The sequence below is a fragment of the Thunnus thynnus genome, chromosome 5, assembly GCF_963924715.1.
Source record: "Thunnus thynnus chromosome 5, fThuThy2.1, whole genome shotgun sequence".
Taxonomy (NCBI): domain Eukaryota; kingdom Metazoa; phylum Chordata; class Actinopteri; order Scombriformes; family Scombridae; genus Thunnus; species Thunnus thynnus.
In genome coordinates this window covers 17,566,378-17,589,549 of record NC_089521.1, presented here as the reverse complement: position 1 = coordinate 17,589,549, position 23,172 = coordinate 17,566,378, and the positions used below count along the sequence as shown (strand labels likewise).

At 39.1% G+C, this 23,172-nt stretch overlaps 1 long non-coding RNA gene across 5 annotated transcripts in view; it reads right to left on the bottom strand.

Moving 5' to 3' along the window:
- The window catches only part of LOC137183001 (uncharacterized), a 100,443-nt gene extending 98,516 nt beyond the window's left edge, over nt 1-1,927 (bottom strand). Inside the window, exons 1-2 of one of the 5 annotated variants that reach the window (XR_010928404.1) lie at nt 1,519-1,927; nt 210-290 (exon numbers count right to left, since the gene is read on the bottom strand). This is a non-coding gene — a long non-coding RNA (uncharacterized lncRNA). The remainder of the gene's footprint in view (nt 1-209; nt 291-1,518) is intronic. The other 4 variants (XR_010928406.1, XR_010928405.1, XR_010928407.1 and 1 more) reach the window with 4 other exon arrangements.
- Between the last annotated feature and the right edge of the window lie 21,245 nt (nt 1,928-23,172).

The following is a 23,172-nucleotide window of genomic DNA, read 5'->3' as shown; positions in this document are numbered from 1 at the left end:
GAGGTGACGGGCGAAAATGACTGCAACTGGACAGAGAGGAGCCCCGCTACCTCCCCAATCACAACACACACTATGAAGTGTTTACTAATGGACAAATGTACTCTCAGTCTGCGCTCTCTGCAGCATCCCACATGAGCTACTCCAGTTACAAGTAAGTGTGGTGGTAGATGTATTGACCAAGTTCATCATTGAGCTAACATATTAATTACCTGCAATATGGTCCCATGCGTTCAGAGTGTTTTAACCTCCACTGTCTCAATTGTGCACTGGGAGATGGATCAGCTGTGAGCCTGTTAAACATGAAAATCTGGGTTAGAACAAAAAGGGACAAAGGAAAACCCACTCGCTGGAAATCAACACCCCCACTCTGCTGATTTCCAGACAAACATAATGATAACAATTTTTTGACCATTTGGTGTCTGCTGCTTCCGCCTGTGGCAATCTAGACAAAAGAAGCCCGGGAAAAAATGGTCCAATATGGTCTTAAGAGTTTATTCTGACCACACAATCTGTTTTCTTAAGTCAACTTTTAAAACACTGCTATGAGCAGTGCCCACAGCTTTATCACTGAAGCTCAGATTGACCTTGTATTCACCTTTATACTATTTCCCATCTGTTTAGGTTCCACCCTACAATCCATCCCAGTTGGCTGTAGGCCCACTTTGCATTGGGCTTTCTCAGTGGAACCCTGAACAAAACCCTGTAGGAGCAAAAAGACTTTGTGTTTGGGCTATTTCAGAGAAATTTCAGCTTACATCTCAGCATTTCTCTCGACATCCAACAAGCCTACTTTGACTGTTCCGGCTGTTCCCCATGTGCAACATAAAGAAACCCCAGCAAGTGTAAGAGATTTACCCTTGTTTTACTGCATCTTTTCACTAAATCAGTATAGTCCTCCAGCATATGGCACAGTTAACAAGAAAGGTTAGAATGATGCAGTCAATTTTGCAGCTTAGTTTTTTAAAAGATAAACCGTGCCCACCATGTAGTGAGGCTGATAAGGAAAACATCCACCAATATAAACAAAAAAAGTAATTACATTTTTCAGAAAATTAGTCCATTCTTGTTTCTTTAAATGGCCCCACACTTTCATTTGACTTGCATTAGATTTAGCAGTGAATTGAGTCCATACACATTTATCTACATCCTTGCTTATACTGTTGGTGGGCAGATACAAATCCTCACCGCAGCTCATTAGAGGGGTAATTTGACCTTCAACTAGATTGAAAAAAAACGTTGAAAGCTATCAGCAGGCAGGTGTACATGGCTCAAAACACATACAAAGGCACCAATAGGGGGAAATACAAGGCGTCCAGCTGGACAATTTTCACTGCCCCAAACGCTACAGGTTGTGGTAAGGGGACTTCAAATGCTAAGGACAGTGAGAGGTGCCATTATCACTCACTGCTGAAAACGAGCACGGTGACCCGATTAAAGCGAGAATTTCTGGGTCACGGTCTTGTTTTTCAATGCTTAATTTGTCTATCGATAGTGACACGGTCCGTGGCTTGCACCTACCTGTAATATTATCTTTCTAAAAGTCGTGGTTCAGACAGGGGCCTTGTCACTGTAACCCAACACAGAGTGAATGAGCGGATTGGCCTGCAGCGTGTTGTGAGTGGGGAGGAAACGGCGACTGGATGTGGAAGTTGTGGGCTGCGGCGCCGCTCAGTGGACGCTCCGGCTTCAGGAGCCGCTTCCTCACTGTGCAGCTCTCAAACACGGCAGCCTTCCGGGCATGCAAGACATGCACCCACACTTCTGCAAGTTTTCAAACCCCGGACTTTTTTTTTTTTTTTTTTTAGAAAGTATTGAGTTACTCATTAAATGTAATCTTTTAGGTTTTAAGAGTTGTATACTTTTTTAAAAGAAGTTAGAAGGAAAAACAATTTGTTGCTTGAATTTTTCAGTATATAGGTTAATACCTATCGAAAAAAATATTAGTATATACAGGATATTTGTTTGTTCCTTACTGTGTAGTATAGATCGATCGATCGATAGATAGATAGATATTGCTAATATAATACATACACACGTTCCCTACACATATCCTAAGGTGTATTGTTAAAATAACTGCTCTAACCTACTAGTTTGTCATGCTAATGATGGCAAAAGTTTTAAATTGATCAGCATTGCTAGATCAATTAATTACAGATAACTGAGCATGTATGCTGAGATGTCACTGAGGTTTGTCCAGAGGCTTGGAGGAGTTTACATCTGATGTCTGTGTGCAGTTGGGTGTCCTCCTTTCTTGCAAATGACAAGCAGAAAGAGAGCAGTCTGTGATACCTCAACACGCTAACAAACCGTAGTTTTCCCAGAACCCAGGTCCATACAGTGTGCTGTTTTTTTTGTTTTTTTTTTAATATTGTTTGGTTACAGGTGATCAAAAGTGGACCTACATGCACACACAACCTTTTGTAAAACCTGTCTACATTTGAGGTAGATAGAGGTAGATTTGTGTGACTTGAGTCATATATGTATGAAATTCAAGCATTGGTTTTGTCTTTAGGTGCAGTAACATTGCAAATGAATGTGCAAAAAATACTATGGACTTACATTATACACTTCACCTGAGCTGAAACTGTTAAGCTTGTTTCAGTGGCCTTTGGTGTACAGCAACAAACAAGTTCATAGTGTCTGTGGTCCAGCCTTCTCAGGGCTTCCTTTGCATCAGACGCACTGCCCTTCATCTCATGCTAATGTAGTACAAAAAAGATATCCAGCTTTAAAGACATGGCAGTCAGTTAAAAAAAGGCTGTGCTTAGTGTTTGAAGCCATAAATGTGACAGAAGACTTCAAGAGGAAGACCCAAGACTGGCAGTCTAAAGATGAGTGAGAGGCGGACAGGCAACATGTTTTTTTCCCATCCAGAGGGATATTCTGCGGCCAAGCTTGATTATTAGAGATGAAGGACAGGCTGAGAGGATGTGGGATTGTTAAATCCTTGAATCCTTTCACCAAAGCCCCCCTATAACATTCTTCTGCACTCCATCTCTGTGCATTTATGGTGCACCCTTGATTTTCCTCACTTTTCTTTTTAAGGCTGAATGAAATTCAGATTATGATGATATGCAAAAAGCAGGAGAGAAATATGAAAATCTAATTTGACATTCTACAGTCTCCAAATTTTCGATATTTCCAAATAATATTGTGGTATAAATTTGTAATGTCTGTATTCCAAAACAGACCTTGTATGACTGGAGTAAAGGTGCTGGCAGGAATTCATAGGCTCATCCCACAACTAACTAATCACTACACTGTACTGTAGTCTATGTAGACAGCACTTCAACCGTGAATGGTATTATGTGAAACCCTGGCTGTGGATTCAAAACCTCTGCTCCCCTTGCTATGAGAGGCTGTGCTTCATTTGATGCCCTGTCCATTATTGCCAGCATATTTGAAAAGTGCTAAGCCTTGAAACGAGTCCCATATTATTTCAGGCCGGACTGAATATTTCACGGCAGGAGGCAGAAAATGAGACCTTCCCTCAAGAGACTACCTGCAGTGCATTCTACTTGGTGCAGCAATCGGAAGGTCTCATACTGTGCAAAACACACTTGAACAAACAATTATATATTTATCCACCACACTTTTGAGGATTTTTCTTTATTTTTTATATGTCTGGTGGTAGAGGAAAATAGGAAAGAAATTCAAAACTGAAGTGTACTGTAAATATGGAGAGTTCTCTACTTTTGTGTTTGCTAAGATTGGTATCAGTGCAGACATCAGGGTACGGTGAGTAATCACCGACCCATAAAATAAGGTGTTTTATCACCACCTTAGGAGCAGAAACACATTCCCAGGAAACTGGAGATGCCTTTGAGTTACACCCAGAGTATAACAGCAGCAGACTAAAAACAGGAAGCTAACCAGATTGATTCTTGAATCACCCGTGCCTGCTTGTCTTGTGAGATTAGCCAACAACATTGTCTGTGTTCTGGCGCATGATTCCATAAATGTGTAACAGAGTAGACGGTGGACTCAGTTGTTTAGTAACAATGCTGTCTTTTGACTGATTCAGGAGCATGCTGTTGAAGTAGCTTCACTGTGAGTGTAGCTTTCTGAAATGCTTGCAGGCACAGCACTCATGAGTAGCAGGACAAGGAAAGTTCCTGAGAAAGCTATCAGCCTTATTAGAAAAAAAATGAACCTAAGCAAATATGTAGGTGTGCTATAGTCACCCACTCAAACTGCCCTCTGCATATTTATACATTATTACTGTTTGAATCATTGTTGCGGTATTATTCTACTTGGCAAGCAGCAATAATACTATTTATTCAGATATGCATTATGGTTTGAAAAAGGCCATCTCTGCACAGATGATGATGGGTTCTTTTATCTGACAGAATGCTTTTTTTTTTCCTCATTTGATTTTGATTATCCACCTTTAAATTATAAAATTGTTATCAAACAGAAATGACCACCCATTACAATTTAATGTTGACATATAAAATATGATTCAATTTTATTTCAGAATATTGAGCAAACTACTCAATTTGCACCTAAAAGTAGATTTTGCTACAGGAAAAAAGTCAAACAACAAAGCTTTGCTTAATCATTGAAACTTCAGCTGGCAGTGACCTTTGAGAAGGATCCATATCTCTGTTCCTGGAAGAAATGATGTGGATGGCAAGCAGTTGTGTCCTTTGTGTTTTGTGAAGATATTGAGTGTTTGAAGTGTTAACACTGACACTAAGCCTTTGGGGCGAGCAGGCGAAGGAAACATGTCACACAATAGGATGGGACTTGGATCTTTGCTTCCCCTTTTCTGACCTTTGACCATTATTGGTTTTCAGGGTTGCTGCAGCCCAGGCTCCTTAGAGGCAGTGTCTGCCTTGATCATATCATCACAATGTGCAGAAATAAGAAATATTACTTAGCTAATAATTGGATGTTGAATAAAATATTCTGACTCATTTTATATAGTACTGCCATTTTATTCATAGTGCTCTCTTATTTTTTTTGTTTGTTTAGAAGGTTTACATGTATCATAGATGTTGTTGTGGTGAGGATTATTATGTGAAGTAAATTGCTTTAGTCTCATGTAAATGAGACCCTGTTAACAAAATCACGTATGAATGCTGCATAATTTATAGTACAAATCATTTGTTTGTTTTATAATGAAATTATAACTTCTATTCACATTTCAAGGCTTCCTTATCCAGTCTGCTTTTATTCTCATGGTGACTTGTGTCTTGGCCATCTATTAGGCATTTGCTGTCATGGAAATGACCTTTGTTAATGAATCTTTGGATTTTGGTTGACAATGTTTTTGTGTGATCTCTGTATATTATATGCCTCCAGTAGCTTGGCTGACATAATCCATTGAGGCCACACATAAAACAGTGTGCCATCTGCACCTGGAGCATGGCTATCAGCTCTCTTTTTCCCCCTCACACTGCCTTTGCTTGAGCTTTCTCCTGCCTGTGTGTAGCCTGACCCTGCTCTTCCCGTTCCAGGCTACAGAAGCCAAACCAAAGGCAGCTTTCAAGGGGGACTGTCTGTTCAAATCAAGTCAGAGGCCTTTTTAGAATCGGTTCAGAGATCATAGCAAGTAGAAGTCAGGGAAGAGGATGACCCTCTCCTCAAGGCTTGATCGGATCTTGGCCCAGTCAAACCCAGCAGGGCTCAGTCTCTGGACAGCTTCGTCTCTGCAGGCTTTGACTCTGTGATAGTGCGAATGAAAGAGGGCACCAAGAGAGCAGCAGTTCTGATGTGTCAGGCTCAATGTCCTGGCAGTCTCACAGAGCAAAGTGGGCAAAGCAAAGGACACAGCCAGCAGGCACGGGGCCAGAACAAGACCCCTATATTGTGTGACATGTCATCTAATGGCTGTCCTTTTGTTTTAAATTTATGCGTCTGAGATAAGCTGGGGCAATGAAATAGGTCACAACGTATAAGGCAAATAAGCAAACTCTTTAATAGCACCAATAACATAATGTTTAGTCTAAGATTATAAGTTAAATACCATATTGTTCACAAAAAATATAAAAGCCTTCCCTTATTAGTATCAATTAGCATCTGCTAATTTATCATAAACCTGTCTTATCCTCATCAGTAATTACATTCAGGTTTTATTTGCTCAGGCTACATAAGACCAGGTATTCAAAAACACCTTCTCTCATGGAAAACATTGTGAGTTTCTTTCTGGAGTCTCTTGCTTACTTTGTGATAGAACAACAATGTCAGATGTCAGAAAACTTTTGAATTCTGCTCACTGTAAACATGGCTACATATTGGGATAGAGAGAGCTAGTTATGTCTTGTTGACACACAGGATTATTCACCCTGTGTCTCTGACCCTTCCATACTTGACTTGGGCTCCCCTCACTCCCACCTCCACAGATCTCAGCATTCATTAAGATTACGTATTTACTTTAAGCCCGCCGCCGCTTTGCATAATGGCAAGCAGGTTCCCCGGCTGGCACAGTGTGTTTCAAGTGCTCAGTGAGGATAGGACTGAATTTTAAACACGATGTGTCTTGCCTCGAAGTTGACCTTGCACAAAAAGCCCAGTGATCTCATTCTTCGCTTCAGTAGAAAGCTGCTGATTCTCTCTGTTGCAGTGTTGCTCCTGTAAGAAAGGAGCCCTGTATGGCCCGCATATCACTGCAGGCTACTTCTGCAGACTCCCTCCACTCTCTCTTTTCACCAGAGCGGGAGGGCAGGGAAAATGGCTCAATTCATAATGCTTTGATATGGAAATCTAGGTTAATTTCTCTCTCCAAAGGGAGTAATTTACGCACAGAGAATATAATCCAGCTAAACCCAGGAAAGGAGAGCAGCCATTTTAAACTTTAGCACAGCAAGACTTATTTCCAGTTATTATTCTACAAAGATAGATAGCAAACATGATAAGGCTATCATTTACATTTGCTGATCATGTGTCTTTGTTAATATTGTATAGTGTTAGAAGTCATGGTCCCTTGTGTCAACCACAGTAATTTCCAACAAGGAGATGGCATCAAGTGGATATCACCCAGTTCCCACTGGATGTAACTTTATCTTAGACTTACTTAAGGCCAGTGAACTTTTAGGTCAGGGGAGGTCACAGAAATACCCTCTATACACTGAGGCCACATTGATCTGTCCACTCATATGGACCATAATGATTTGATTAAATGGCCTTGAGCTTTGGCATGGCCCTTGGCAGCTTTACTTGCCTACAACTATCTATTAGAGCACAAAGGACAGACAAAAATTGGTAATTGTTTTAAAATATCCTCACAAAAAATACCACTTAAATTTTATGTTTGTATGGTCCACATACAGTTGCCAAAGCCTCATTGTAAGGCAGTTAGGATCAGACTTTTATGAAGAGCTCCTCAAGTGCCTATCATCATCCATGGCTTTATGTGACTGAAAGCATTTATTACAGTGACACCCAACAGTTACTTTGATACTGTGCCTGTCAGTCTTAGGCATTGCCAAGCTGTCCTATGCGACTTGGGGTTATGAAGGTTAATATTGCCTAGTGCTCAAAATTCAAATGATGACAGGATGGGTTCATTGATGAATGACTGATAGTTGACCCCATATTTCACTTGTCACTGTGTCCACTAAAGCTTTCTCAGACAAGGTTTGTCAGAAGAGGTTTGTAGCTTAACTCTCAGTTGTCTCTATCTTTCCTCACTGCCAACATCACAGCTGATGACTCAGTTCCTTATCACGACTCATCGTCAAATCTGATTAAAACAGGATTTGCTCGACAAACAGTGCTCATAAACTCTCTCACTTATTTTAAGACATATGTAACTATATTTTTTAACAATATGTCCATGTGTTTACTCATGTGCATGTTAGTTCATTTAATTGTTTAAACATTTGCAGCAAAGCCAAATAACAGTGGAAAAAAACCTTTTTATAATCATTGACATCAATCCAACCAATCCAATACAACAACTGTGGTTTCAAGGTCAAATTTGAGGACTTTTCACATACCACAGTGGGTGTGAATCCAAACTTTATTTGGCTACATAAAATTTAAATACTCTGTCATCGGGTTATGCATCAGGTTGTTTAGTTCAAGTGTCCAAAAACAGTACTCGCACATACAAATGTGTTTAAACCTCAGGTTGAAATGCTTTTTCATTTCATTGGGTGTAAATGCCTTATTTTATTGGTCATTATATTACAGTAATAGCCCATTCATCCATTTCATTGGGGGAAAATGTCAATATAATGAGTCACATTGTATGGTGTTTCAAAAGGTGTTGTGCTACATTTGTTTTTAGAATAATTAAAAATTATATTATTCAGTACATGAAAAAGGAAAACAACAAAAAAGCATCTACTATCTATTAAAGCCATGGCAATACTTACAAGGTCTGTAATGTCTTGTCTCTTAATCATGACCTTTAGAGAGAGACACTTTTAGGTTACAATACATACATTACCTCTGTACTGTCATATGCAATATTGTTAGATGGCTTTCAAATAGTAATCTCATTTGGCCTTGGTTGGCCCATAATATGCCATTGCTTTGTTGAGGTCTTGATACCCGCATCTTGCCCCTGGGTTTTTGCTCTTTCAAGAATTCAGCTGGAGGACACGTTGGTGAAACCTTGCAGTGATGAGGGCAATATGTCAGTCAGAAGTACTTCAAGTCAGAATTGGACAAAAGTCATGAGTTGCATCAACTATAGTTCAGCAGTCACGGAGTCAAAGGACAAAGAGTAAAATATATGCTCTAATCTAAAAAGGTTGACTCAATCAAACTTAATTACATGAATAAGTGTTTACAGAAGTGTGAGGTCAGTGCCAGTTTTCCATAATAATTTAGATTTATTGTAAATATGTAGCTATAAATAGTGTATATGTATAACCTTTGTTTACATGGACTCTAATGAAATGATAATTAAAAAAAAACATTACTTACAAATCTCTCTATCATATCTGCAGATATCAATCATGGACACTTGTGCATAGTGTTGGTACTGTATGCTTGAATCAAATTAACCTAGAAAATTGGTGAAAAAATATGTGAAAAAATAATACAGCACTGGCTGGTTTTTACCTTTTGACCTGACAGATACCTCTCCTTTTTAATGATTCTTTAAATGTATCCATCACACACAGAATCTCCTGACTACTGACATTTATAATTCCAAGTAAAACAACTATCCCAACCTTCCCCCTTTCCTTCATTGGACAGGGCCTGCTGGAGCAGACAGGGTGCCCCTATTACGTCTCCCTCCTGCCCAGCCTCAGCACTGCTGTACCATACAGCCATTAACCACCATTACCGGGCAGGGCCATTTCATGGTCAAAGAGCATTTTAGTGTTAGCTCTCCCTGGGGCGACGAAATCAGCCAAGTAAGTTTCAATCCTGCCCAACTACATATGCTGTGTTGTACATTTTCCCTTTTTTCAGCTTATTTTTTTCCCTTAACATCTCCCTGTTGTGCACTTTGACTCGGCAAGTGTGACTCAGTGTAACTCAACTATACATAATCGATGCCATGCATGTCTGCAGTGAACTGTGAACTTTACAAACAATAAAAAAACAGTGAAATACATACTTAATATTATACATAACATAATGTTAAAAAGCATTCAGAGATCTTTTCAACCTCATCACTGAAGAAAGGCTTGAAGACCATTTTTATTTGTAAAATGATTGTCTGACATAATGTGATGGTCTATGTTGTGTCAATATTACAAAATATTGTAAGTGTAGTTTTATGATTATTGGCTGAGACCACTAATGGGGCTCTATAGACTTATGTCTCTTTGCATCACAGCACATTATAATTTGTATGCTCTGCTGCCTTTTCAACTCAAAGTATTCAGTAATGGGTGGAATGACAACTCATTAAGGGGCTGTGATCATAGAGAGTTAGCAGGTTACTTTCTACAAAAGTTGTTCTGACTGTCAGAATTTGAGGGTGCAGATGCCAAAGGATGCCAAAGGAAGAATTGTCTCAGCTCTGCTTTCTCTTTCTCAAAACTCTGGAGTTGAAGAGTTGGCAAAGACACTGATGCTTCCCCATGAATTCAGCAGATTATCCAGATCTTCTTTTTCTCCACGTTAGAAAGTGGTCATCTAGCAAATCATGCTTGACTCCAACTGTGCCTAGACCCATGACGTTGCAATTCCCTGAAGCTGCGTTCAGACCAACATCAACCCTGCGTGAAAAAAACGCAATCTGTCGATGCAGAGAGAGTGCCAGTGCAGACAAAAAAATGCGGGGTTGTCTGACAAAACAGTTGAATTTGGCTCAACTTTTGCTGCTATGCAACATGACGTCTTCCAGGAAGGGTGCTGAGGTGACCAACCGCATACATTCAAGCACAAACTCCTGGTGTATTACTTAGTAACTTGAACACAGAATTTGGACAATTAACCTCGTGATAACCGCAACGGTTCGTTGCCACCGTGATAACTTTCCAAGGTTGTAAAATCCTGTCTTTGCGTATTACAAAGTATTGTACAGTGTTTTGGCATCTGATAAGCCTTTAAACACATTATTCTCTTACTCCAACTGAACTTCCTGGACTGTTTTCCATTGTCTCATTGATACCTTAAATAACCCTAACCCTGCACTGTTTTAATGCGGGACTAATTTCAGTCTGAATCCCTGCTTGCAGAGTTTGTTCATCCAACCTGCTATGAAGCACATTTCCTAATAGCGAGTAAAGTCATGGACAATAATGCATCCAATGGATCCTTGCCTTTGTGACTCTTTCACTGTAAAGATGTCCAAAAATCCACGAAACAGATCGTCAGGGTTTTGCAAAGTATCATATTTCTTCAGGATAAGGGGCAATTATTATGGAGTTTTACACTGTATCCAGTTTGTAGACACACTCCAGGAAACACTTTGCATTGCACTGGCACTTGTGCAGTGGTAGACTACATCATGTTGGAGGTCAGAAAGTGGACACTTTCTCAATAGAGAAGGAAACAGATTGTTATCAGTTCATTAAAACCACATTAAATGTGTATCATCGTCTTCACAGTGGCTAACAGCAGTGATGGGTCTAGTGCAGGAGCAGTGGGCCAGAGGATGTGATAGGGCCAACACAACAATCCACTCTCTTTTGTCAGTAGAAATCTCAAAAGAAAGAACTTCCATGGCTGCTATTGTTTTACAAATGCAAAGGACCAGCATTCAGCACTTTCCTGCCCATCTTCTGTTAGCAACAGTGTATTCTGCACCAAGGTACATGAATCATGTAACCTATCAATGGAAGAGACCAAGCCAAAGTCATCACTAGAGCCTGTGTGAAGTTGGGTGGCTTCCCAAAGTATATAATATGTATACACTCATCCCGATTGGATGATCTATATTATGTGCTGCAGGTTACAGCCATTTTCAAACATGCATAAATATGCAAGCTTTTCTCTTTGCCTTTTCATAGTGCTAAATATCTTCTGAATACAAAATGCAATTTAGTATTAGCTTATAGCACAGGTCAGTGCACTACAAAAAATACACAATAGTGTATAATTAGTACATTATTTAAAAGTATGCACATATAATTATTATTATAACATATTATATTTTCATGTACTGTACTATTATTTCATATACTATTGTGCAGTCTGCTTAATAGTATACACTTAATGCACTTGTTACACTTTATCATTGTGTAAAGTGCATAAATAATATGTAATTAAAACAATTTAAGATAAAAGTATAAAAAAAAGTATTTCTGAATACACTTGGCTGTGCTAAACTGTGCTTACTTTACACATACTGTAAATAAAACTAAAATGACTAAAATTACATCTTCAGGCGTGTTCATAAAATATGTAGCATGTAAAAAAATGTTTGATTTTATTGAAAAGGGTGCTATTATTTCTGTACTTACTGTAACCTGTGCTATTTTCAACATAGTAACATTTTACTTTTATTAACAATGTAAGATCAGCAATTGCAATTTCTAATATACAGAACTACACTTAAATGCACTTGACTGTTTTGAGACATGATTAAAGTAAAGTGTATTCAAATACACTTTTTTGTATTCAATGTAGACACACTTCAAATCTATCTTAAGATTACATTTTCCATACATTCTTTACATAATTGAATTACATTATAAATTTACAATATTTCTTGTATATCAAATATGTATTAGTTATCCTAAAAGTGGAACATTTGATTTTAAGTGCATACCAAGTACATTTTTTTAAAAGTGCAGTATCGGTACAAAAAGATGTACATTAGCACACTGAATTACAACTACATGGTCTAAAATAGCGTACAATGTATTTTAATATATTTCCAATTCATTAATACATTAAATACATCATTAGTTTGTCACAAATAGCACATTTCACATACATTAATCATCAGTGCACTTGAAAAAAAATCTTAAGTATTCTTATTCTATATGCAATTTTGTATACTTATTTTTTTACAAGAATAGACTATCGTCCTTGCAAGCTTCCTCTGACTTTTCTTTTTAAAAATCTTGTCAGACAGATTATATTCTTAGAGAGATATAATTACCACACAGCAACTGGGTACATAAATCAATCATGTTTCTTGAATAAAAAGGTACTACGGACAAAATTACCAGTGATTCTTCTGAAATAACAATTAATTATGTTTATTATTACATTAAGTGCTAATATACAGATCTACAAACATGCATCTGATTGTATTTGTAATGGTACCCTAAGTGTATATTTACCCTACCTTGCAATAGCTTCTGGCTCTAACTGCTGTCAGTTCAGGTACCAGACATCCCTTGAGTGAAGACTGAAACATCTGGAATTCTTCAGAAATGAAGTAATCAAAGTTGACGTCAAGCTGGTCTATAAAGTTTGTTCCCAAGAGTGAGCAATCTGGCTCAACATCGGTGTGGAGTGTAAAGAAACATTTTTATTAACAAATAGCAGTGACTTGTGGTATATAGTCATGTAGAGCAGTGGAACATAACACACAGCTGTTGCTAGCAGACCCCACTTATATGTGTTGTGCACGGACTGTCGCTGCCATCTGGCTATTACCAGTGAAGGTGAGGTGATCTAAAATGCGAACATTAAAGCTCAACCTTAGTGTTTGAACAAGTTAAGGATCAAACTGATTCTAACTACCTACTAAACTATCCTTAACACCTGAAGGCATGCATTCTTTTTCTGGGACACAGAAACCTTGAATTCAGTAGAGGTCAACCTACAGTCATTTTTTAGCTTACTGTTTTACAGACAATCAAGGAGCAAAGGGTCTATGTACTGCATGGCAGGTAGAGCTTGATTCCCTTGTTCCTCAAAAGCAACCTGCTGATTGACGTTGGCAGAAGATGGCAATGCCACTGGGTGATTCTTGGGATGAGAGCGAGAGATACCACCCACCGTCAAGTTGTACACCAGCTCAATAGTCCACCGAGCATTGACAGTCACCACAGCTGTACATTTTACGCTACCTGAAGCCCAATAATTAGCATTTCTTTTTGAGCAATGGAAAAAAATAACAAACTGAACATGCACACTCAGACTTGCACACACATGCATACATTCACTCACACATGCACGCATAGATCACTGCGCTCAGCACATTCATAGAATTTCTTGTTAATTTATTTGTTTTTGTAAGCCTGAGCTCCGGATGAAATTAATTGTGCAGGTTTTGTATTAATTTGTGTCAATGTTACACTTGTCAGCTTGAAGTTGACAAGAGGAGCCATATTCTTGCTGTACAGTAGGAATCCAAACATGCTGGTTCTGCCTCATGCTGGTGGCGGATGACACTCAGGGAGAGATCATTCTTGCTCAGTAGGCAGTTTCCTCTCAGTTGAACTAGCCAGCTGTTAGTTTCTCAAAACTTGACTGTTTGACATATGTTGTATCCATGTTGTAGAAAATCACTCCAATAACAAATTACTTTTCCCCAAACTGTGTCTGCCCCTCGGAAAGAGCAACGTTTCATTTGTACATAATAAATATTTCGCTGCTCAAAGGATTATTATATTTTGGAATTCATTTTCTGTTTCCAGTACTACAGTTAAGGTTAGGGTTAGTGTGTGTAATGTAATTACTCTAGAAAACTGTATTTTCTTTAATGTACATTTTTAGCATTTGACTAATTTAGAAAATGCTGGGATATTGCTGGAGCATAATGTTGCCTGTGTTGTGTGTATTTTGTCCTAGAGGCAGACATAGCAGGACGAATCAGCAGGCCTCAGGACAAACCTCCCTGTCACCAGAGATGGAGAGCCTGGCCAACTGTGTTGACTGATTGTTAGCATTAGTGGCTGTGAGTGTGATTAATATGCCTGCCCCTCACATAGCACTCTGGAAAAAGAGAGGTGTAGCTTAAAACTGAACAGGGGTGACCACAATTCATGCTTTTAAAGAAGATAATGCATAACCTGAGCGTGGCCGGCTGTATATGGCAGGATGGATGGCTCTCAGAGACCAGGTGCTGTTGTATTAATTCCTCCACCCTAAATCAGAGGGAGGATGTGCTGGCCTAATGAGCTTGTTGTGTGGGATGCTGTGAGTGCTGCTGAGACGCTGTGAGAACACACTGTGCTCCGGCTTAGTGAGTTTGAGACTGCCATAATTGCTGCATTGTGATGGTGATTTTCTTCTTCCGCATTTAAAGCAGCCCCTTAGCATCTGCTTGTTTGCCTGGGCCTCCTGTCTACGGCGGTCATAGCACTCCCTCTGCTTCCACACACTGGGCCTGTAGTACTCACCAAACATTTGGGCTCTAATTTGAGAAGATTAGGTCCCCATGCTGATAAGTCAAACATTGCATCATAGCCTTTCTACTGTGATATGAAAGGGTGTCACTATGCTCTGGCAATGCTGACAAAACGATGTGCATGTTGTGCCATGAGTGCCAGCATGCAATCCTGCTTTTTTAAAGAGCTGTTGCCTCATCAGAAAGGCTCATGTTTTAATGAAATATATATATCTTGTTAACTGAGGCTAAAATTACCAGTGCCAATGTGTTGGACTCATGCCTTACGACGAGCTGGCGCCCATATTCGCATCTTTCTATTATTACATTTTTTATTTTGCAGTAAGTATGACATTGCTTAGAATACCAAACCAAATATATACCACATCCAACCAGTCTCACATTACACGTAGACATGACATGATAAAATACCACCTTCAATTTTCCATTTTTGTACGAGTGTCAAGGCCATAAGATGGCTAAGCGATTAACCACGCTGCTCACTCAACATCTGTAAGAGGTTCATCTGTGCAGCAGAGATCCATGGCTCGGGCACTCCTTCTGTGCCCCTATGGAAAAAGAGGCCTGCCAGAATGAGGAATGATGGCTAAGGCCCTGATTATTAGGATTAATTGTCTTTTAGTTATGCAGTGGAGCAGGAGTGCCAGGGTAAAGCAAGGTGGAAATAATGAGGGCCAGCCAGCAGTCGTCATGTTTTCTTTATAAGCACCTTTCACAAAACAGTTGCTAAGGTTCTTCACTCTATCAACACGATTTACGTTGGTGATAAGCATGAAGTCATAATAACATGTGAAATGCTTTTGAATGGAGGATAGCTTATGAACTGCACTGAAATAGGCAAAGTGGACAAAACAGTTCATTTGTCTTAAATAAAGCATTACATTGAGAATAAAAATGGTGCTGTGTGGCCCACAAAACACACCTGTCAGGTTAGAGGTCTATGTGGTGTTGTCTCACATAATTTATCTCCTGTTCATTTTGGCCTCCTAAAGTATTGATCTTCAGACAAAAGACAAGGCAAAGTGTTTGCATATAAATCTTTTTAAAGTATGACTTTGGTAAAATGTTTTGAGGAAAGGCCATTATAGACATTACTTGTTGGTATATCAAAACTGAAGCAGAAGTTATTGTTTTTTATAATATATTTTTCCTTTACATCCCAAAACTAATTAGTCTTGAGTTTTAAAATTGTTTTCTATGCTCTGACTAAAACAGACCGAGTATTAAAGTTGAATCATGTCCTCAAAGTGAGCAAGAACTGATTTCCAGGAAAGTTACAAATAGATGCCTTTCCACAGACAAAACGTCTAAACAGCTGTCACTTCCTGGCATATTCATTCATCATTATTAGATAATAAGTGGGGAATAGCCCCTGAAAACCTCTATTACCTTTATGTACTCTGCAGAAGTGTGCCACAGATAACAGATGAGGCTGGACTTGATGTAAAATTAAATTACTTTTTTTCATATTGGGCACAATTAATGGGTTTTAGAAGCAGCGAGGCTCAGTGCATTTAGGGATGTGTCCCATCAACTCATCCTGGGGATTAACCTATCTACTTTGCATTGGCCTCTGACTGCATGCAAGCAATGCTAATCTGTGCACAACCAGACAAGCCCCCTTCAATAACTTTCAAAAACTTCTGCATTGATGATGGAATATCTGTCAGCTGGATGTCATTAATTTTGCACATGATTAAGCGTGCATTTATGACACTTGTCAAGTGGAAGTTTTGAGCTGTTTCTACTTTGAGCAAAGGCAACATTTTTTGTACAACCTTGTGGAGCCTCTATGTATTGTTTACTACCTCATGTTGGAAAACTGAGGCTCTCTGTTGTCAGTAAAAGTATAAAGTCAAAAATGATAAATCCACTGACTTTGACAGATTTTTCACTGATAATCCTGTCAATCCCTATTATTTACAGTTACTGTAACTGTTACTACATCATCTCATCCTCTGTATCGTTTATATTTCTCCTCCTGGAAAAGCTTGGATTCTCTATCTCCCACTGAGAAGGTACATCTTTTGCTTTTATATAGTCAGATTTGTTCTGTTTTGTGTTTGAAAGCACCGCTGGGTCACCACAAGCTTCCCTGTGGCCTTGACTGTGACAACACAGCAGTTGAATTAAAGTCATAGGAGAAATGCCTTTGATTGTGGAATACCCTTCCAAATCCTACATAGCCTTGGGTAAAAACATGGAACAACAACGCAGAGGTACAGTACAACACAATGGAGGCGCTCAACATGAACTAATCAGTGTTTTGGGAATATATAAGTCTCTTTGACTTTCAAGGCAGTCAAGGGAGAGAGAGAGTTTCCAAGTTGTTTGTCATCTAAACAAATCTTCCCTGCAGCATTTCTTCGTACTTCCAATAATAGTGACTGGTTCAAATGCCAAATTATGCTTTGCTCTGACATATTGCCCACACCATGTGGTGTATGTGCGTGTTTGTATATGTGCTTATGTATATGTCTCTGTTTGTATGCCTCAGTTTGTGTATCACAGTGATTGTGTATGTGAGCCTCTGTGTGTGTATGTGTGCCCACTGTTTGTATGCATTACTGTACATTTTAGTGGAGGTGGCTGGTGGCGGTGTACCAACTAGTCACGGACCTGGAGGATTAGATTTACCATTTCAAAGATGCCTGTGTTTCTCAAGTTTACACACATACATGCACACACACTCATACAATCACCCACCCACACACTGCTTCCCCAGCTTGTCAACGTGCAACGTGGGCTGTGGAGGCTTGTGCGAACAGATGGGAGGAACCAGCATAAAATAAAGTTAAACTAGAACAGAATGACTATGCAAGTGGCGTGGCCGCCCTTTGTTTGCTAGGAAGGTGATCCTCAGCAGCTGGGGATGATGGAACGCATGATTAAAATTACCAGAGGGAATGATTAATATCTCCTTAAAGCACACACTTCCAGCATATCAATCATCTCATTACACTGGAAAAGTTAATTGTGTGAGGGGAGGGTTGGGGCCCCTGAACCATGAAAAAGTAGCCCACCCCTCGACATGTTTACTTACACAACAGAACAGACCCAATAACTCCATGTGTTCTGTACTGAGAGTTTCAACTGTTTCCACTGAAACAAGCCCCAATCATCAGGGGACACTGTATATAACACTGACTGGAATTTTTACTGACTGACAAAACTTTGTCTGTTCAGTGAAAATTGAAAGGTGTTGGCTGATACATGAATGGTTATAAGGTTCACACATAGTATTAAAGAATGGGGTATATAAATTTGCATTAAGAAAGTACAGCAGGCTCATCAATACATCATGCAGCTCTCACCTCTTTATACATTCATGTTAATAACACTCATGAAAATCGTTAAGAGCCAAATATTAGGGGGTTATTATACTATATACCGGATGTCATAAATGGCTAGGTTATGAACTGTTTGACTGTTTAATTCAACTGAGATAAGTTTGCTGATAAACCTGATTTCTTGTAAGATTTATATAACTAAAGGACACAGGCTTCAACTTTCATGAGGTGATTCAGAAATAAAGTGTGATCTCACGGAAGTCGGCACATGTTTACAAACAGTACGCACTGTAAGTGAATAACTGAAGATTATTTAAGTGCTAAACCATGACAAAAAAAAAAAGAAAAAAAAAAGAAATGAAGCTGCGTACAAGGGGAGATGAGAGAAGGTAGGGGTCCCTGTGCCTATGGTGGCCCGGATTGCCCTTGCCTTGCCTTCCTTTCCCCTAGCTGCCAGTGTGTCCTACTCTTTGCCCTCTCTGCTCCGCTGCGCTCGCTCCCGTCCCCCCTCCCACCTCTCCCTGCGTGCCTACGCTGCCTGAGCCAGCTGCTCCCACTTCATCTTCAGCAGCGTCACCAGGCGGGGTATTAATCATGTTTTTCGAGGGGGACACTCTGCTATTTATCTCTCTGACACTTCCAGCATTCAGAGGCCCGTTGCTGGGCACAGCCCATTGAGTAGTAAGATTACACATTACTTCGCTCCATTGCTTCTCCCTGCCCTCTCCATTGACTAGCTGTTCAACGGTGGCATCAAGCTTGCACGATCGGACATAATTTATGCCCTACATGTATAAAAACACTATCCTGTTTCTCTGTTTTCACCCTCTTGGTTAATGTGTAGCATGTATAAATGTAATACGAATCATCTACTGGATTCCATAACAGTAAGTGATGTAGTATTACGACATAATATCACTAGTGCAAAATCGAATTAATGTGAAACACTTCCAAAACATATAACCATGTTACTTCTACTCAGATACCTCGTGTAAATTCTCCTTCTTATGTCTGCTGACCTGAAAGATCTCTCCAAAATTAGCTTTTTAAATTTTTCCTCTGCCATTAATTGCAAATTTAAAATGCAACTAAATGCAAATGATCAATACTTCTTCGGTAAATCAGACTTAGTAACATTCTTAGTATTTATAGTATTTTATTTGCAGTCACCAGAAAGGCTACAGAATAAGAAGTATTATTTTGTATGATACACAAGGTATCTACTTTCAGTCAGTGATGCACTCACACAGTATTCAGTTTTCAAAGAGTCAGTGGGGTTACATCTGTGTAATCCAATTACACATGTTGACCCTGTACTTTTTCACTTACACTGCATATTGAGGCACTTTAACAACAACTACAGTGTAGCTCATGCAATAGATTCAAATCTCAATCCAATCCTCGTGTTTTTCAGTAGGCGATGTATTGCAGGAATGAATGCACCACCATTCTCCTGATATTTGGTTCAGTTTCAGTTTGTTAAATGTATGAGAATCCTCAGGCTAAAGTGATCTACTACCTCTTCCCATTGGAAGTTTCTCAAACAACTGAATTATACTGAGGATGAAAAAGGTTTTCTTGGAGAAACAGGAAGCAGTTATATTGGCTGATGGCCAGTCTAATGGGCTGATGGGAATGCTGAATGAATGAGTGATTCTCCAGGGATCCCCTCAGCTTTTACTAGAGTTCTGAATCGAGAGTGTCAACTAACTCCTCCTCTTCTGAAAATGGAGGGTAAAAGTGTGTTGAAATCCTGCCAAATAGTAAATCAAATATGTGTTCAAAAAGGAAGTGAACATTTTTAGAACAATGGAGTTAAGTACCCCCTCAACCCCCACCCTGTCCTCTCTCTCGCTCATTCTCTTTGCTGTTACCACTCCATTTTTCAGTCTCTACCATTTTCTCTTTCTTTCACGCATATTTTGATATTGCAGCACATAAAATTTTAGTCAGAAGAAAATCATGTATTGAGGTGTAGATTAAAATTTACCATAGCTGTTTTTGCAGACATGGTCTATCTACCTCTCCCCATTCAATATAAACTATGTTTCCTATACATTGGTTTAGATGTCAGCGGGTGGCTTTAAAGGGCCTCTTTGCTGATCTTTAACCTGACTTCCATCCCTCTAATGTGGGAAGGATAATACTTAAGTCTGACCCTAATCCTGCTGTCTGTTGGATGATGTCAAATATCATAGATACATAATAAAAGACAGCAGATATGGCTCTTAACATTTAGTACGTGTATCTTCAATGGACGACCAAGGCCTCTCCAGAATCAGCCAAGAAATGGTTCTGCCATAGCATGAGCCTGTTAGTAGCTAAAGCTATCATATGTTATAGGTAGGGCAGTGAATTACTGTCATTACAAATTGGTCACACTAGCAATTATAAAAGCCAAATGTTCAGTTTTGGTGCAAATTTTCACCATTGAATGATTGCACACCATTTTGACAGTGCAGACTTGAGGGGAACGGAGACTCCAAAATAATATTTGCTGTGTCTCACCATCCAGTCTTATTTAACCTTCAGCCCTGGTATAAACTGTTCCACAAAAGAAAATACACAAACACAATCCCCTCAATTAACTCCATTACTCTGGTTACAGAGGGATGTAGTAGTCACTAAGTCACCAAGCTTCCAGCACCATGTATTTCACAAGGAGCAGCAATTAAATTTTCTTGTGCAACTTAAAGCCCTTCTCCACTCAAAACTGTTTTCTGCTTCTTCACTTGGATATTTGACCTTCAATGTGCAAAATGATGTATGTAGCATTTGATACTAAAAGGCTGTTTTCAAACTCATCAACTGAAGGGAGAAACTTTATTTGTACTCACCTTAATTCTGAGTTTCAGCTGTATACTTAGGAGGATGATTTATCACAACTACAACTACAACCACAACTGTGGTCCAGAATAAAAATTACATATAACAGATAGGGATCTGTATCTCTATCTCTATACCCCCACTACATTCTCCTTATTTTAAAGAGGACATTTCTGAAACTCTCCATTCAGAAATCACCCATTTCCAAGCCCAGGGAAACGTACTTCTAACTGGAGATCTGAATGGACGAACAGGAATTGAACCTGATGTCATTGACCCACGGGGCAACAACCATGTGTTTGGTCAGTCCCCTCTGTTTACCACACCAACCATCACCCATCAGAACAACCTTGACTCTGAAATAAATCAAAGTGGCAGGGAGGTAGTGCATCTCTGTCGGGCCTTAGGCCTGTACATAGTTAATGGTTGCTTCAGGAGGAGATTCACATACTCCTCAGCTATGCAATCATTGACATGGATCCCTCTACTATCAGTGCATTCACTGTCAGACAGCAATCCCGCTTTTCAGACCACAGCCAAATAAATGTGTTCTTTAAACTCTCAGGTCAAATGAGTGACACAAAAAGGGAACCCAGTAAGCTGTATAAATTAAATCCTACTTACAGATGGGCCTCAGACAGTGGTGACAAATTCATCATGGCCTTGAACTCACCTGGTCTGATGAATGACATATCAATATATGACCAAAATCAATATGTCCCTACCAGAGATGGTGTAAACAAGGCTTCTGATTATATCAATATGATATTTCATGAGGCAACTATTAAAGCTGACCTTATAAAACAAAAAAGGAAACCTGCTAAAAGGCAAAACAAATGGTTTAATCAGGAATGCAAGACCATCAGAAAAGACCTGAGAAAAATAGCAAATGAAACACATCACCAGCCAAATGACCCTGCCTTACGCATTGGGTACAATGGAATTTTAAATGTACAATTAAGAACAAAATATGAAATAATACCCACATCAAACCTGAAGATATTGAGAATGCCATTAATCAAAATCAATTCTGGGATATATGGAAGAACTTCAACAAAAATCAACCACAAGCATTACCCATCCAAAATGGTGACATCTGGAGATCATATTTGTACAAAGACATACCAATACCAATAAATCTAAATGATTCAGATCAATGTATTACAAAAGAAAAACTCCAAACATTAGAAGAAACCATTAAAGACAAAAAAACCCTTGATTTCCCAATTACATGGAAAGAATCAACCACACAGACAAAATCTCTCTGGCCAAGGGAAACTTGTGGTCCAGACAGCATTAAAAATGAAATGCTCAGTTGTTCAATATCATATTACAGTCAGGATGTTTTCCTGACATCTGGTGCAAAGGGCTCATTTCTCCCATTCATAAGAGTGGGGACAAATCAGACCCTAGTAACTACTGTGGCATCTGTGCCAGCAGTTGTCTTAGTAAATTATTCTGTAGTATTCTAAATAAAAGAATACAAGATTTCCTTGACGAATACTCCGTCTTGAGTAAAAATCAAATTGGCTTCCTCCCAAAACACCACCGACCATGTATTTACCCTTCACACTTTAATTAACAAACATGTACACCAAACAAAAAATGTTAAGCTTTATTGATTTCAAGAAAGCTTTCAACTCTATTTGGCGTGAAGGGCTCTATTACAGACTTCTATATTGTGGTATAGGGGGCAAAATGTATGATGTAGTTAAATCAATGTATTTGGAAATTTGGAAAATAAACAAGCTGAATTCTTCACCCAGAGAAGAGGTGTTCGTCAGGGTTGCAATTTGAGTCCAACTTTATTTAACTTGTATCTAAATGACCTTGCTGTTCAGTTGGATCAATGTTGCTGGCCTCTCCCTCCTAAATATAGAGGTGAATTCTCTGTTTTATGCTGATGACCTTGTTTTACAGTCTCCTTCTGAACAAGGACTACAGCAACAGCTGGACATAGTAGAAAAGTACTGTCAGAACTGGACCCTGGCAGTAAATATGAAGAAAAGTAATGTTAGAACAAATACCAGTTTATCATAAATAATCATTGAACATAATATGAGTTATACCTACCTTGGTATAACCATAAGAGCATCAGGGGGGTTCAACATGGCAGTGAATGCACTAAAAGAAAAAGCTTGAAGAGCTTTGAATGCAATTAAGAAAAAAAGTTAAAATTTCCAAATTTCAGTTAAAATCTGGCTTAAAATATTTGGTAATGTCATCATGCCCATTGCGCTGTATGGCAGTGAAGTGTAGGGTCCACTCAGTCATCATAGCTATACCTGTTGAGACCAACATCTTGAACAGAATCTTTTCCAGCCCCCTCCATTCCAAAGCCCTCCAAACTCAAGAGCTGAGCCCAGAAAAGAGTCCCTATGTCAGTCGGTG